The sequence below is a fragment of the Somniosus microcephalus genome, chromosome 29 (assembly GCF_052327205.1).
Source record: "Somniosus microcephalus isolate GS21.2 chromosome 29, FLI_Smic_1.0, whole genome shotgun sequence".
In the NCBI taxonomy this organism is placed as follows: domain Eukaryota; kingdom Metazoa; phylum Chordata; class Chondrichthyes; order Squaliformes; family Somniosidae; genus Somniosus; species Somniosus microcephalus.
This window is the reverse complement of record NC_141015.1, coordinates 26,784,284-26,790,649: the sequence shown is the minus strand read 5'-3', so window position 1 is coordinate 26,790,649 and position 6,366 is coordinate 26,784,284. Positions and strand designations below refer to the sequence as shown.

Genomic DNA, 6,366 nt, shown 5'->3' with positions numbered 1-6,366 from the left:
CCCACCCCCAACTCCCAATTTAATTTAAACATATTGGGCACAAAATTGGGGTTGGTAGCACCCGTTGTTTGGGCGATGGGTGCCGTTTGGGAACCAAAATGGCGTCCGATGCGTGAGCCCACACTTCTGCCACAAATCGCGCCGGATGCCATATTGGGGAGGGCGTTAGCGCGTGCACCAACGTCTGCCAGAAGTATGCAGGGCCGGCAGGTCATGACGTCAATCAGCGTGCAACACTGATTGACGCCAGCGCTGTCATTTCGTAGCTCAGCCCTCCAGCCGACGCCCTCTCTTAACCTCGCACGGCTGAACACGTGTTAAGCAGCAGGAAGGACCGGTGCTATTTCAAGGGATCATCAACTACGTGTAGATAAGTTGCTGGTTGATTTCTTCTGGCTGTTGCCACGATTCTACAAGTGTTTGGTGCTTTCTATAGTTGTTTCAAGCTGCAAAAGTCTACAGGCAGGTGCTGAAGGACTTTTTGCTGACTTCAAGGCTTCTGCACAAACCAGACATGGGTGCATTAGTAGGAATCCCCTTAGGAATACAGCACGACTGGGAGAATGAGCAGAGGCTACACAGAGCAGGACAAGCTGCTGGAAGAGGGAGGAGGAAAAGGGGGAGGAGGACTCTCAGCAGGAAGCCATATCCACCCAGTGTGTTCAGGGAGCAATTCTCCTTCCTGAACCTCAGTGAGGAACAGTGTTTGAGACGTCTGCACTTTAATAAGGACGTCCTCACTGAAATCTGCTGCAGCCACAACTGCACCCTCCCAACAGGGCAAGGACCGCATTGCCAGTGGCTGTGAAGGTGATCATGGCGATGAACTTCTGCATCTGGCTCCTTCCAGGCTGGAGCTGGAGATATTAGCAACAACTCGGTTATTGCCATCCACTGTTGCATAAGGGAGGTCACTGAGGCTCTGTATTCAAAGATAGATAACTATATTTCATTCTCTCTTGCCAGAGACAAGCAGGCGGAGCGAGCACGAGGGTTTGCTAGGATTGCAGGCTTCCCCATGGTGCAGGGTGCATCGTTTTTGCAGGCACCGCATGTCAACTCTGCCATATACCGGAACCGAAAGGGATTCCACTCCCTCCGCTGGTGTGTGACCATAGGCAGTGAATCATGCAGGTATCCTGGCAGCAGCCATGTTGCCTTCATTCTGCGGCAGTCTGCTGTGCCATCTGCATTAGAGCCACCACACCAAACCAAAGGGTGGCTACTGGGTGACAAGGGCTATCCGCTGACAACATGGCTCATGACTCCAGAGCGCAACCCACGCACACATGCGCAGCATGCATACAATGAAAGCCACGCTGCCACACAAAATGTGATAGAGCAGACTATTGGCATGCTGAAACCTTCTCTACTAAGACCTTCAGTGTAGCTTGCAAAAACCTTGGAGCACGATTCCTCCCATGTTGTGCCATTCCTCACTGTTGCCCTGGTCGGATTCACTTCCTACATGACTCCCAGCACCTGCTCCAGCCACAATGCACCCCCGCTTTAAGAGGTGCAGGCTAGCTTTAAGCAGTGCAGGCTAGCTTTAAATGGTGCTGGGAACTTACGATATTGAGATGATGTGCACAGCCAATGAACAGCGCGGTTTGTGCTGGCTGCACGCAGAAATCATTATAATGAGCAGGCAGCACGAAGTTGGCATGCTGCCTGCAATTCAATCAATGGATGCGGGTTAATCGCGCATCGCGATCCCTGCGTCCGTTTTCAGGGGCGATCCAATTTAGCCCTCCATTTAGTCTTGCGATAGTGTAATAAATAAAATGAAATGAAGAGAAGAAAAGTTCTAGCTTAGCTGACATTCAGTTTAAAAATAAAATCCATGGCGATGGATTTAACCTTTTCTGATCTGTGATTTACACAGCACCAAGCCCTTAACAGGCCATACATTTTATGGGTTTGCAGTATAATCAATCCTTGCTTCTTGACAATGTAACTGACTGCAGGGTGTGTGTGTGTGTGTGAGTGAATGCGTGTCTGGTCACATCCAGATATCGTACAAAAATCCAGGATATCTGCAACTGCTTCATCCTGAGTAAAAGAAATACTGCTTTATGTAACTAAAATGGAAAGTCAGTTTTAATATATTTGTTTTTATTTGCAAAGCATTGTTAAGCTCTGATTAACAGTGAATGAATTCAATAATTTACAGTGAACAGTATGCATTAGTCTATCTTATCTATCTATCTCAAAAGCAAAATACCATGGATGCTAGAAATCTGAAATAAAAACAGAAAGTGCTGGAAATACTCAACAGGTCAGGCAGCAGAGAGGCAGCGGCGGGGGACCCAATTCAAATCATTAGTGGCTTGTCTACAGCCACTTAACAATGCCTTTTCCCCCAGCTTTTTAACTTTCACAGGTCTCCCACCGATTTCCCGCTGTGTCTAGACCTCGTTTGTGAAGCTGAGGTGGGAGGTCAGTGGCCATTGAATCAGCTGATGAGTTGACAGCTTCAAATGTCAAGTCAAAGCTCCCAGCTGATTCAGATATCTTCCCTTAACCACTCACTTCTCTAAACTGCATTTCCACTACAGATTCAGAATGCTGCAAGTCTTTACACAAGTCTCCATCCAGTCTGATCTCATTACTTCTCCCACCTTTGACAGATTGCTTCTGTCATCTCTACTTCACCTGCCATCTATTCCATCAGCATGGGTGCACTTTTTACTCTCTCACCTAGGTCCTCAGAATCTGATCACAATCAGCCCCAACACCAGCATCACCAGGCACACCCGCAGCACCAACAACAACACCAACCTTCTCCGCCATCACCTGATGCTGCACAGGATAGAGGGCATCAACATCCAACCACATTGCTGCCCGGGATGCCAGGGATGGCGTCACCATGGCCACATTTACTTCACTTGATGCTGCACACCCTGGCTGCCAGGTTGGCACCACCCCACACCAACAACATAAAGCATCCCTACAATGCCCAAGCCATTCCTTTCACACTCTGGGGATACCGTTATGTCTCACCATTCACTGCAACTCACTAAGCCACTTCCAAAGATGTACACAAATCTGTCCAAGAACACAAAGTGTTGAAAATAAAGATTTCAATGTTTGACAGCACATTAACAGAAACTTCACATGAACATTGGCTAAAACACACAACTGCTTACCCTTGTGTGTTGTTAGTTGGTATGATTGCACTAGGATGAGGGTGAGTGTGAGGGGTGGCTAGTGAGATGGGGAAGTGATAATGTAGATAGAGAGGGATGGGTGGAGGTGCAAGGTAAGTTGGTGTGAGTAAGGATGTGCAGGAGTAGGGTAGGGAAGGCAGAGTGATGGGGATGTGATGAGAGGCACAGCAGGATGAGGTTGAGTGTGGCTTTGCAGTAACGTTTCGTGATCTACTGAGATCATTGAAAGGTTTGCACCACTGCAGCTCGGTCGTTCTGATGACATCCCTACTTGTGCCCTCTTGTGCAATGTGCAACCAGACTGCGTTAGTGTCCTGGGGAGGTCTCTTACGCCCATGGGAAGGGAAGAGAACCTCCCTGCGTGCTGTAATGGGAGAGCCTGGGTGCAACCTTGCACCTCTGCAGTGCTAGTCAGTGTTTGCAGCATCTCAGTGCCGTAGAACACTAACAGCGCAACTGTCAAAGTAAATTTGGCCATGGTCCCTTTAAGGAAACCGGCTGATGATGCATCATCAAATGACGTCATCAGACCCACTTCCTTCAATTGGCTGGGAAACTCGCTGGGCAGGGCTTAACAAGCCCAATCAAGGGAAAGTCATGTCGGAGGCCGGGATGGAGCCAGCAGCGAGGCTGCGACCCGCCACCGACGTCGCTTGCCACGGATCCGCCGAGGTAGGGAAAATCGCGGCCAATGTTTCAGGTTGATGACCTTTCATCAGAACTGTTCTGACGAAGGGTCATTGATCTGAAACATTAACTCTGTCTCTCTCTCCACCGCTGCTGCCTGACCTGCTGAGTTTTTCCAGCACTTTCTGTTTTTATTTTTTATCTTGTCTATCTGCCTGTCTGAAGCTATTGAAAACCTGATTATGAAAGTTACGATGCACTGTATTGGTGTTGGTACTTCTTTCTAAAGTTATTTTATTTTCTCCCATAAGTATCCCCACGTCACAGTTTCCCTAGCAGAGTGGATAGGATGATCTCAGGTCTCAGTGCAATTCTCCAGCTGGGCACTAAGACAATGAGAGCAGCTTGGGGTGGCTGGCTCCCTCTGTGATGTTTCCTCACATACTGTGGGGAGAAGCGGTTGACGGGCAGCTCAGGGAGCCTGGCTTCTGCTCCCCGCCTCTACACTGCGTGGCTGAGAATGGGAACTTGCAAAACGAGGAATCGCAGGCGTGATTGCAGCTGCTTCCTGCGCACTTCCTAACGTTGCTGCCATTTTCAATACCTCTGAATTGGCTCCATCGATTATATGGAAAAAAGAAAAGAAAGACTTGCATTTATATAGCGCCTTTCATGACCACTGGATGTCTCAAAGCACTTTACAGCCAATCAAGTACTTTTGAAGTGGAGTCACTGTTGTAATGTGGGAAACGCGGCAGCCAATTTGCGCACAGCAAGCTCCCACTAACAGCAATGTGATAATGACCAGATAATCTGTTTTTAGTGATGTTGGTCGAGGGATAAATATTGGCCCCAGGACACCGGAGATATCTTGCGTTGCCTTGATGCATCAAAATGTACAGTGCCAAATAGTGGGTTAGGAGACAGACTAGAAGACTGACCTTTCACCCTGCGTGTATCTCTCTTTTCTGCTTTCCCCCTCTCGTGGCGCATACACACTTCCCTACAAAAAAGTCGAGCACAATACCGTATTTTAAGAGATAATCCGCAAACATAATCGCAACCATTGTGGGGCGGGTGGGGGTTGGCCACACATATCTTGCAAGAACACAGTTGGACTGTAACCTTTAATGCTCTTGGACTGGTTATTAAACCAGGCGAGTCACACTGTCATGTTGCAGATTAATTACACAAAGGTCTTCCGTATCCGTAAGGAATACAATTATCTTCTGAGCCATTTTAAAAACAGACGTGCCGGGTTGATCAGGATATTGGTCTGCTCGGTCTCCTCTTCCCTGGCTTTGATTTTTGCAAATCATTATTTTCCATATTTTATTTTTTAGAGACATTCTGACGGAAAATTAGGTTGTGAAAAGTCTCCTGAGATGCAGAATCAACACCTGGCACTTGGACAATCAACAGCTTCAACTGACAGAGTTGGGGAAGAGAAAGTCTGCAGCTATGAATTACTGTCTCGGATCTGCAGTGGTTCAAACTCATTAGCATTCTGCTGCAAACAATGCCCCACGACCATCTACCTAACTGTGACGTAAGCTGAATATTTTTATCAGTACTTCCTAGTGCTTCAAAAGAAAACCCGATGTCATCTTAGCAAAGAATAATTCATTAAAAAAAATCACATTTCTCATACATCTGTGAAAGTAATACTGTGAGACATTCAGTTTAAACTGCCAAGAATCTGACCTAATGATATCCTTGATTTTAGGAGCATATTATATAGAGCTGCAGTGGAATAGTCAGGGAGTCCTGCTCTCGCTCATGTTAGATAGGGTGCAGCTGGTCAAGGTCATCGAGAACACAGATAAGTCAGGCTGTTTAACGAACCGTATGTAATTTAAAACAGAGACACACAAAAAATATACTGCATATATTAACCGACGATACAAAAAAAAATAGGCTGATTCAGATTTATTTTATCTGAATTCATATCATTAAAATTCAAATCTGTGCTGACCTTTAAAAGAAATTGAGGCTGCACACATGCAGTGGAATCCTTTGCTGCTTGTTGCTTGTATAGAAAAACGTTTCTTGTTGAAGTTTTCCGGGTTCTTAGTGCAGGAACCTGGAAGGTGGTGACTGACGGGGTCATTTGTACAGCGTTGCCATAGTGCCAGCATATCTGTAGCTGACCTCACATCATTTTGCAATGTCAGCTCATTTAGCTTGCAGCATGGCAGAATTGTCGTGCAGGGTATGTGGTGAGCCAGCAGCTCTTAAAGGGCTGCTGCTCACAGTTGAAGCGGAGCTGCGCATTGCCGAACATAAACGCCTTGCAGGGTGTCAGCAAGGAAGGACAGGAGCAGGGCTGCTCTTTTGAGGCTGCTGCCCTGGAAGTCTTACTCCAGGGAATGCTGCGATGGAGGCTTCACCTGCTTGAAGCTAAGTAACATTGTCCGATTGTTGCAAAATTTCTTGGGTGGAGATGGACGAGTGAGGCACGGCAGTCTTCCACATCCATCGATCATGGGAACAGGCGAAAAAACAATTTCTGGACTCGGGAAGATTGCCAAGGTAAGAATGCAAAATGGATCAGAAGCATGCAAAAAAA

The 6,366-nt window shown here is 47.0% G+C and overlaps 1 long non-coding RNA gene across 1 annotated transcript in view; it reads right to left on the bottom strand.

The window, feature by feature from the left end:
- The window catches only part of LOC147098578 (uncharacterized), a 40,249-nt gene extending 34,313 nt beyond the window's left edge, over positions 1–5,936 (bottom strand). The window contains exon 1 of the long non-coding RNA XR_015074165.1: positions 5,773–5,936. This is a non-coding gene — a long non-coding RNA (uncharacterized LOC147098578). The remainder of the gene's footprint in view (positions 1–5,772) is intronic.
- Between the last annotated feature and the right edge of the window lie 430 nt (positions 5,937–6,366).